We start from the raw sequence: 11,266 nt of genomic DNA on the forward strand, positions 1-11,266 counted from the left end.
GATGAATCGTAAATCACAAGACCTTCCAAGAATCTTCCAAGAACTTCCATTGTTAAAGGAGCTGCCGGGCCCCTCTCCCTTCAGCATGAGGCCTTTCCTCGGGCCGTTTCCTTCGCCGTGGGGGGCTTCACCCCCGAGCTCCTGTAGGTGTGCCTGTCTGTCATCTCAAGAATGTCCTGCAACACACGCAGAGGTTAGGGCACATAGAAAATCTTGTTTTAAGCATAAATGTGAAGAAAAAGTAAAGTTTAAAATAGAAAAACAATTTTTTGCCAGTGCTGTAAAAAAAAAACAAAAAAAAAAACATAGGTTAAAAATAATATGCCCGGTTTCACAGACAAGGCTTAATCCTCAGGCCTTAGTTTTAGAAACTAAAAGGTTTTAAAACTTAATTCAATTAAGTTTTCTTATTTATTTGTATTTATATATAGATTATAGTATACTTTTAGATTTCAAAATATATAATATAGCAGATTTAATAATAATAGTTTACAATAAATAACGCACACACGGTATGGTTTTTTAAAAAATATATTTATTTTAGCCTATTTTTATATATTTTCAATCAATCAATCAATCAATATATAAAAATACATTTTGTTTTTTATTTAAAATGTATTTTAAGACTGGAAATGTATATTGTCTTGACCCTTTCAGTACATTTTTAAATATATTTTGGCATTTGAAGGTTTGAACAAAATTGATTAAAAAATATATTTCCTCAAGCAAGATTTCTATTTTGCCCTATATGGGTTTTACTGAAAAATAAGAAAATCATACTACAGTATAAGTATAGTATATATAAATATAACAATTAATAAAGGTTGTCTGCATGTTTAAGGTTCCATGGTAGACAAAAAAAAGTGGTAAAATCTTTCACTAACTTTAGTTGCCCACAGGCTTAAATAGTTCATTGATGGTTTATTGGTCAAATTACTGCGACAGCATTCTTTCCTTTTATTCTTCTGAGTGAAACTCTTCTACGGGTAAAACAGGTTAATGAGCACAGTGAGAGAAGAAAATGAACAAAAGACAAGCCTTTAAACCTGAGAGATTTATTGTTTTTATAAATTAGATTTCGGAATTTAGAAAGAGGAAGAAACCAAGAAACGTACAGCAAAGAGAAGAAAAGAGAAGTAAAGAGAAGGTGAGACAGAGGGGGGGGGGGGGAAAGATGCTGTTTGTAGTGATGTGTTTTCAAAATGCAAAGCATCATGTTTTTCCGCTCGCTATCATGGGAAGTTGTCACGGTCCACGTGTGTTTGTGTTTGTGTGTGCAAGAGTTGCACATGATTTTAGTGCTTTGCATCACCCACCCAGTATATTTGTTCAAAGGTAGGTCATTCTTTAATGGAGGCATTTCCCACAGTAGTGTGTGGTTAAAAACAAACAAACATTGCAGCTGATATTTTGTTTCTTTTGTCATGTTGAAAAGAGTGCATTGCATTTGTGGATATTGCTGTACAGCGTGGCATGCAGAAAGTAGAAAATAAGTAGCTACAAGTAGCATAGTAAAAAAAAAAAGAAGAAGCTATTCTTTGTTTAGTTCATCCATCTGTGTCTGTGTTCTCCGGCCGTCTCTGCCTAGCTAATAGCTCATGACAGCCTGAGGTCTCGGCCTGTCAGCTCTACCTGCAGGGGTCTGGCCCAACGCCTCTACAGGGTAATTGTTCTGCCCCTTCCAACCCCCGTCTCAAGCTTAAATCCCTTCCCCCAAGAATGCCACGGAGGGTCAAGGTGTATGAGGGGAGAAAGAGGAAAAGAGAAAGTGTGTGAAAGAATTCAAGAGCAGTTGCTGTTTGAAACCAATTATAACTGCATGTCAGCGCAGCCAATGTAATCTCAGTTCTGCACGCCACCTCAGGACATATCTACACTTCGTCAAGACACCAACTGAACAACTGTGAGAACGGTGCCGTTACATAATGCTAGTGTAAAACTTGCACAAAAAGCATCATTTGCAAGCTAAGGGTACGTCGTTCACAGGACAACGATGTACTAAAAATGTTTTCCCTTTTGAGTACAGACGACAACGTTGTCAAAACAATCGACTAAAAACACTGTATTATTCATGCCAGGCCAGTAGTTGGCGATGTCACTTTGTAAAGAAACACAACGCCTATAGACTAAACACTTTAAATGCATGCGCATGATGCCACCGTTTACACAAATTTACATTTGAGACGCTAACGGTATCGGTTTCAAAAAAGTGCAACTTTAAAACCTATTATCAAAAGTTAGCATTTCCAGGCCCCCAAAACGGTATTGTTGTGTAAATGAATGGCCTCCTATTAGATATGTCTCGGGTTCCCTATTCAATGTTAGGTTTTTTTTTTTTTAACCCACCAGATTGCTTTTTTAAGTGAAAGTACTTAAGTGAAATATTAGTTAAAATAAAGTGACACTTGTTGCACACTGCAGTGAGCTAGATCGATATTAGGCATGGTAAATATGGTACTCGCGGTAAATTAAGAAAACGAGATTTAAACAAAAAAGACTAACCGTGTTGAGCTGTGTAACAATGATTAGTTTAAATCTTACATAGTGTACCTTTAATAAGAAAACCGAAATAGGAATAATACATAATTAAAAATAAAAACTTAATAAAATAAAAATGATTCATAAATTACAAATAAAAGAATATAAAACTTAATAAAATCAATTAAATTAAAAATGAATTAAATACATAAATAACATTAAATTCAAGAGACTAGACAGTCATTCCATCTCGTCTGTTTGGATCAAACAGTTTAGAAAGCACTCTGAGTCGGGGTCAGAGAGTTCCTCAGTGTTGTTATTGTTGGTCAGCTATGGCACCTGTTAAACATTGGCTAGGATGGAGACGTTCTGTAAAGCTTTTCCTAGAAGCTCAACTCTCTCTGGTTAAGCTGAAGAGGCAACCTTCTGTACAGTATGTGCTCATGTGGACACTGAGGGGCTGAACACAGGGGGCGGAGAAAAGCCCTTCATCCCAGCCTACCAGACGCCAGGGGTGATCCCTCACACGTGGACCACACTCCAGGAAAATTCATAGAAGTACAGAGACATACTGTACATACTGTACATGAAGACACAAATGGAAAATAACAACTACTCAAGAGGCAGGAGGGGTCAGGGAATCTAGACCAAAGTCTGTGTCTGAATATGATTAAATCTTATTTATATAGCTTACTTTAAAGGAATATTTCATTCTAAAGTAAAAAAATCTGTCATAATTTACTCACCTTCATGCCGTAATATGACTTTATTTCTTCGGCCGGCCACAGAAGCAGTAGCTTATCAGAATTTCAGAGGTTCTCTGTACTGTGAAAGTAGAGCTGTCATTGTCAGGCGCTTAAAAAAGGACATAAAAAAGCATCAAATTCCAACTTGCATTTATTTAGCTGTAAGCATACCTCTCATCAGGAAACTATATGGCTATATAATGAAGCCCTTATGTGACATTTTTAATTACCTCAAGGAAAAACTCTGCTGTAATTTCAGCGTTCTCCAGCATGTGTGGTCTGTGACTAGCCAACAAGCCTGAAGCCTTGAGAAAAGCTCTGTGAAATCTGGGTGACCAAAAAAAGTCAGTTTAGATGAAAATAGTAACATCTCTTAACCATTCCATCACTATTACTTAGCAATAATAAAGTTATGGTTAAAACCATTTACATCAGTCAGACCATTGCCATGCAGATCTGTACATAAGTTTTACGTAAAACTCACATAATTCATGAGTTGTGATAGTTTAACACACACAAAAGTAGTTTGCCTGTGTAAAACTAACAGTCATGATGCCAGGCTGTTGTGTTATTACTAGGGTGCTCTGGGTGGTTGCCAGGGTGTTGCTAGGGTGCATACCAAGACAAAAGATCCAAGGTCTATCATATTTGTTTGATCGTTTTATTGCACATTGTGGGACGAGTTAATACCTAATTATTTTAATACTTAGGATTTGTTTAAATCCCTAACCTTAAGTATGACCAATGATAATACCGATACTTGACTTCGCATGGGAGGAAGAGAGAGAGAGAGAGAGAGAGAGAGAGAGAGAGAGAGAGAGAGAGAGAGAGAGAGAGAGAGAGAGAGAGAGAGAGAGAGAGAGAAATACATGACGCCCCTTTAAAAAGGTTCCCTTTCATTTTTTCAGAAATAAGCTCTAAATTTGACCTGGGCCTCATGGGTGGGTGTTTTTGAGCCGAAAACTTCCATTTCTGTCATGTATGTCAGATGATAAGTCTTGTTTTTGCACGGGGGCTTCCCCTTGTACGCATGTTGGTGTATGACAACTCATCTCTACCTTAAGCATGATCTGACGATACAGTAAGTGAATCATAAGACACCAAAACACCATTAATGAGCTCATTGAAAGTCTCAGAGCTTCAGAGATCATTCATATTCATACCAGTTTTACTGGTGGTGGTGGATATTTTTAGTTGGACGTTCTTGTCATCAACTGTGAAGACAAGACAGTCAGTTAACTTGGTTAGATGATTGGACTGATGGTAGATCATAACACACTCCGCGCACACACACAGGAACCCAATCTCTTTGAACTCTTCTGGTAATAGGGTGGGAGCTTCAGGTGGTTGATTACTCATAATCTTCTGATTCAACCAAACAGCCGTCAGGATGTAAAAGTGTGCCATTCCCATAATATACCCTTTAACCCATCTGTTCTTGACCTCTGTGTTAAGATTTCACACTTGACGCCTCCGTCTATAAATATTTTGCTTCTTTTTTTTTTCTGTTGGAGCAACATTATGGATTAGCAAGAGCTTGTCAACACATTAAATGGACACATTTAAAAGCCAAAGGGTTCTATATGTGTCATTTCAGCTTAAAGTTTTATACTGTATTGTTAAGAAACATCAAACAAGTTAAAATCAATGTAAAAAAGTATGATGAAAACATAAAGCCCTGTTCACACCAAGAACGATAACTAGCCATAACTATATTTGCACGATATTGGTCTGTTTATTCTAAGAAAGCGCTGCAGTTTTTACGTCTGCTACTTTAAATGCTCGAGCTCTGAAAGTAGGATGGATTCTGATTGGCTGTCAATGTTTTTTATCATTCATCAGGAAAAAATAGTTCTGATTCCAACGATATCTTTTCTCCGTGTTATTGTTATTGTTGTGATTTGGACTCTGCTATTCTTTTATATTTAGAACTATATCTTTATTGTTGTTGTTACAGTCCTTGGTGTGAACAAGCATGCAGTAAGAAAGAAATGCATAGGTTAAAAACAACAATAATGTATTGCAAAATCGTTCGTGCATATACAGACCCAAAAAGCATTTGGATGCTTATTTGGACACTTAAATAACATTAATGTTTTGCTTGCACTATCTTTCTTTCAAAAAGGCTATTTGATTTCATATTTTGTTACCTAATGCAGTAACATTCAGACATGCGTTGGATAAAATGTGGAAGTAAATGGATATTTTGATAATATGAGCTTTGTCCTGTTTTCAGCCAATGCAACATTAACATAATTTCATAATTTCTGCACAGGATGTAAGCATCCTTAAATTACCTCCTAAATTATTATAGACTACGAGTCACATTTTATTGTATATTTTCATGATTACTAAATATTTACTATTTTAAAAATGCTCATGCATGAAATCATCATATACTGCAGGTTTTTTGTGATTTTATCTACAATTAAAATAAAACATATTTGTTTCTGCAACATTTTATTCCAACTCTGCATACATTTTTCCAAGAAAATAGGCCCATGGAGTTACAGTATACACTCACCTAAAGGATTATTAGGAACACCTGTTCAATTTCTCATTAATGCAATTGTCTAATCAACCAATCACAGGCAGTTGCTTCAATGCATTTAGGGGTGTGGTCCTGGTCAAGACAATCTCCTGAACTCCAAACTGAATGTCAGAATGGGAAAGAAAGGTGATTTAAGCAATTTTGAGCGTGGCATGGTTGTTGGTGCCAGACGGGCCGGTCTGAGTATTTCACAATCTGCTCAGTTACTGGGATTTTCACGCACAACCATTTCTAGGGTTTACAAAGAATGGTGTGAAAAGGGAAAAACATCCAGTATGCGGCAGTCCTGTGGGCGAAAATGCCTTGTTGATGCTAGAGGTCAGAGGAGAATGGGCCGACTGATTCAATCTGATAGAAGAGCAACTTTGACTGAAATAACCACTCGTTACAACCGAGGTATGCAGCAAAGCATTTGTGAAGCCACAACACGCACAACCTTGAGGCGGATGGGCTACAACAGCAGAAGACCCCACCGGGGACCACTCATCTCCACTACAAATAGGGAAAAGAGGCTACAATTTGCAAGAGCTCACCAAAATTGGACAGTTGAAGACTGGGAAAATGTTGCCTGGTCTGATGAGTCTCGATTTCTGTTGAGACCATTAGATGGTAGAGTCAGAATTTGGCGTAAACAGAATGAGAACATGGATCCATCATGCCTTGTTACCACTGTGCAGGCTGGTGGTGGTGGTGTAATGGTGTGGGGGATGTTTTCTTGGCACACTTTAGGCCCCTTAGTGCCAATTGGGCATCGTTTAAATGCCACGGCCTACCTGAGCATTGTTTCTGACTATGTCCATCCCTTTATGGCCACCATGTACCCATCCTCTGATGGCTACTTCCAGCAGGATAATGCACCATGTCACAAAGCTCGAAAGGGGGTCAAACACAGGATTAGTATGGTGTTCCTAATAATCCTTTAGGTGAGTGTATATGGAGTTGTATTCTCTGCACCCAATATACATATGAGATTTGACAAACTCAGAGTTAATTTTGCCAGCCAAATTAATTAAATTAGTGCTCTCATCATGACCACATAAAACCATTCAAAAACATGAACTTCCTGTTGACTTATGTTGAAGCAGAATAAAGCTAATTATATTATGTAATTGTAACTCTTTGGGCCTATAAACACTGATTTTAACATCAGGGTGGAAATCATGCAAATGAGAGAGACGTGAAAGAAACACTGGTAAGCGTCAGGAAACGTTCCTTTTTTATGTTAAACGCAGATGGGGAGCTTCCCCCTAAGTTTCCTGTGAGTAAAGTGCTAGCTCAAGTGCTACAACAGAAAGTACGGGGTGAATACCTACATATGACATTCATGTGAAATTTCCCTACATAACTCCATTGTGTGGGCTTCGCTGACTTCTTGATGCGCTTCAAGTATTTCAGTGTGAAAAACCACAAATTTGAATCGCTCCAAGAAGTAATCGAGTCACATTTTACAAGAACATGCATAACAATCAGGGTTATGTTCATGCACTTTGGAGGTGGTCAGATCTTTAACTTTCAAAAAAACAAAAAAAACACCAAAAAGCCTTTTAGCATCTTTAAACGTTCAGGAAACGCAGTTTGCATTTTCTGTTAAAATCGCTACCGTTTTGCATAACACGGCATCAAGAAGACGTTCTCCAGATAAATGGCTAAAGGTTTTGGTTTGTGCATGGCCTCAGGTTCCGTTACCTCTATGAGTGATGAGTGTTTCCATAGCGCATGCCTCTCAATGGGAGGATTTCCCCTTGTTGTTCAAAGCTGCACTCATGACTCTTTCACTCGCTCTCTTTCTCATTCCACCCCTCTCTCTTATTCTCTCAGGCTGAGGGGGCTTTTCTTCGTTTTGCCTGTGGAGAAACGGGTAAAAAAAAGGAGGGGGGGGGGGGGGATGGGACTTTCAAGAGTGATATGACTAAACTGCAAAGGTGCAAATGTCTCACTACAGGCAGGTGGTTAGATGCACTTCAGTGGTCTCAAAAGTGTGTTTTCAGCCCCCACGCATCTTACTGCAAAGTATGATGAGGTTTGAATCATGGTAGTTGTTAAAAAAAACCTCCAGATGCATTACAGTAATGGAAATTGTGGCTGAAATGTGCTTAATTGTCATGAAACTTGTAAAGTAAGGCTAAACACTTCTTTCTGTCTTTTAATTCTAATTTCTTAAAGCATGAGATTCACCTGTATGCACTTCATTCCAGTGGGAAACATTTTCAGGATCACCGCTGGCATGTATTTAACTTCTTCAGCTTGTTACTACACCTGCAGAGATCATAAGAACACGATAAGCTCTTTAACACACAGGAATGTGACAAGACACAGAACAATTTACCTAGAGGGGATTATTCAAATTTATTCAAATAAAGGTGAGGGCAAAATAAGATGTTGGAGAGCAGAATGTAAAGCATGTTTACGACTCAATCTGTTTAGCCTCAGGTCAAAATATACACATATAGGTAATATATATTTAAAGGTTTTACCAAGTAAAATTTATGTCTTTCCAAGTATCCGTGAGATACACATGTCACTGAATTAAAGGGACCAAGATCTCCTACTAAATACTGGGACAAAGTTCAGTAGTATGATTAAAGTGCTCAGCCAAGCTTGGTTTACATTCCCTGGTGATTGATATGTGCGTGTGTGTATGGATGGTGGCTGACGTATCACTATGATTTCAAGGCCAGATGACTTTCTGTGGAGAGGAGGACAAACACGAGACCGAGTTCAAATGATTGCATATGTGTGTGTAGTTTGGAAGTGAATTGGATTGATCGGGTCATTGTATGAATGCCAGCTTGATAAAAATGCAGAAATACAAAGATAGTAAGTCTCGGCTCTGTTTTATATCCACTCTATTCCATTCTAGGGAGTTCTTTCTGAGAAGTTGGATTTCTCTATATTCACCATGTGGCACATAGAACCCTATCATAGAGGTTAGTCAGAACGAGTCCTCGTGACACCAGCACATTTTGGTCAGATAGAATTCCTTGATGTCTAGATATAGTTCCTTGAATTCTGCATGCCAAATTTCAAGCATGTTGCAGTAAATTTGGTGTTCAGGTTATAAAAAACAACTCATTGTTCTATATTCATGCACTGCATTTCTCTTACCCCATGCACTGGCCATTTTTTTCTTCCTTTTAAGCACAACCACACTAAATTTAGTGAGATCTATGCTTTATAATCTTAATAATTTTCTAATGGGATGAGAAAAATAAAGTTAATTCATAATATCTTGTGCTATTTTGCTTCTCATGTATATTTACCCCTGTTTTAAAGGTGTCTAGACTATTTTAGCGGAAAACAAGACAAAAGTATTGATTAAAAAGGTTATTTTTTCAGTGTGATTAATGCATATTTAAATGTCATTTTGTTTCAGAATGTTTGATTTCACAGTACGTTAAATTTGAATATTCAAAAAATTATTGTTTCTTGCTTTGCATTCCCAGTTTGAAAACACCGATTCAAATCGAATTATTTTATACAAATCATAAACAAATCAACATATGCTGTTTGTAAAACCCCTACACAACTCATTTCAGTTCTGTAATATGATGTTTGTAACATCTTCAGACTTGTCAGAGTTGAATGTGCGTGCTTGTGTGTTTCTGTCACGTGTGTCAGAGGGAACATGTGCGTGGGAGATTTGTGGGAGAATGTCCTGTGACAGCAGCATGAAATGGGCTGAGTGACAGTGGACAGCTGAGAGACGTCAAACGAGACAAAAGGACAGTATATATGTGCCGGAGTGCGTGAATGTGTAAGAGGAGAGAGCGCATCTGTGTATCTGTGTGTGTCTGCAGTGGGGCAAACCATTTTACATTCCTCAGACGCAGTTGTGTTTTGCGTGATTTATAGTTTGTCTGAAGCGGTGGCGAGTAAAAGGCGTAATTACAGATCGTTCTGTACAGGATTCTTACATATGGAAATACAAAGGGTCACGCCTGCGAATGAAAACAGATCATTCACTTAATGACTGGCTGCAAAAGACATCTTATTTACAGAACCGTTTACTATAAATCAGCTAGGCCATATTAACCCATTCGTGTCATTCGTTTGGCTAAAACACATCATCCTTAAAGGGATAGTTCACAAAAAAAGAAATTCACCCTGACAATGTTCCAAACTGTAATTCTGGAGAATGTCCTTACTCTTAGACACTGTTTACACTAGTGCGTATAACTTTTGCTGCGGTTCCGCCTGGCATCCACACTACTCCAGAGTTTTTGACCCTCAAAAACGGAGACTTTTGGAAACGCTGCAGACAACTCCAGGTCACGTGTCAGTGTAGACGGGTCAAAGCGGAAACTTTTTTGTTTTGTGGCGTGACTGCCCACATTCGCTCCTGGATTGGGCCTTCTGGATCATTGCGTATCCTTCACCGATTCGTCAAGCCCCAATCATATGACCATTACGCTACAGGAACACGACAATACCAGAGCAGAGCAGTCTCTCTCAACGGCTCTGTAACAGTCCAGCCTTGACGACCGTGTAAACAATAACATGGAGGCGGAACTGCAAGCTTTGCTGACTTTGTTGTCCTTATTAGCAGCCATTGTGGAGTTAAACTCTGCATTTTATAATACTGCAGCTGCCTATATCGAAAGACGCAAGCTATTATTAGAGGAATCAGCAACAAACGGCAACGGTTTCCGCTTGTACGCGCATGCCGTGTGCATGAATGGTCATGTGACTTGCATTTTCGGTCGTGTAGTGTGGACGGAGATTGCTTCTGAAACGCCAGTGTGGACGAGGATCGTTTTAATCCTCTGCACTGTTAACTTAAGAAAAGGTTCTATATAGAACTATAAATAGTTTTAGATCTTTTTAGGCGTTCCCATCATGAGATCATTATGCATTTAGTTTTCATCAAGTTTTTATTTTGGATCATTTTATGAATTTACCAGCTCATAAACATACTTTATCACTAGAAAATCTGTTAACCATGAAAGTATTATGCAATCATTTAAGACATTTAGAACCTTTCTGGCATAAAGCACTTTGGAGCATTTTGGATCTTTTTATTTTCGTTAAATTCAAATGAGTGTTTACAGTCTATTCGTTTGAAATTCTCCATTTGTGTTCTTCAGAAGAAATAGCATCACATGAGTTTGAAAAGACACGTGGCTGAAGTAAATGAATGATTTTTGGGCTAACAAATGAATGTTTTCATGAGTTCAACCCTTAAAGTTTCATGCTCCGTTACAAACTCCAAAAGAACAATTTTTCTTATCTGAGTCTAGATGTAATCAGTGTGGTCCTGAATCAGGTTTTACAAATAGTTTACAGTTTATCACACGACTGCCAGCTGAGATACGTCAGGAATCTAAAGTTCACTGAACCCTCTTTGTGCAGTAATGAGGATCCATTAGCACGTAACTCGACACTGTTCTTGGATCAGAGGCAGCAGATGCTGATGTCTTTACACGGCTATTAGCAGGAGGGGTAATCTGCACTCTCAACATTAAATGAAATTAAGAAGAGCTGAAAACTGGAA

General features: G+C 38.2%; 1 long non-coding RNA gene across 1 annotated transcript; it reads right to left on the minus strand.

The window, feature by feature from the left end:
- On the minus strand, positions 1 to 8,001 carry LOC130104073 (uncharacterized). Its single transcript, XR_008809431.1, has 3 exons — positions 7,713 to 8,001; positions 7,462 to 7,619; positions 1 to 176 (listed from the first exon to the last, which is right to left on the minus strand). It is a non-coding gene; the product is annotated as an uncharacterized LOC130104073 (long non-coding RNA).
- Between the last annotated feature and the right edge of the window lie 3,265 nt (positions 8,002 to 11,266).

The sequence above is a fragment of the Rhinichthys klamathensis genome, unplaced genomic scaffold, assembly GCF_029890125.1.
Source record: "Rhinichthys klamathensis goyatoka isolate OS25496 unplaced genomic scaffold, OSU_Roscu_1.1 h1tg000303l_1, whole genome shotgun sequence".
NCBI lineage: Eukaryota > Metazoa > Chordata > Actinopteri > Cypriniformes > Leuciscidae > Rhinichthys > Rhinichthys klamathensis.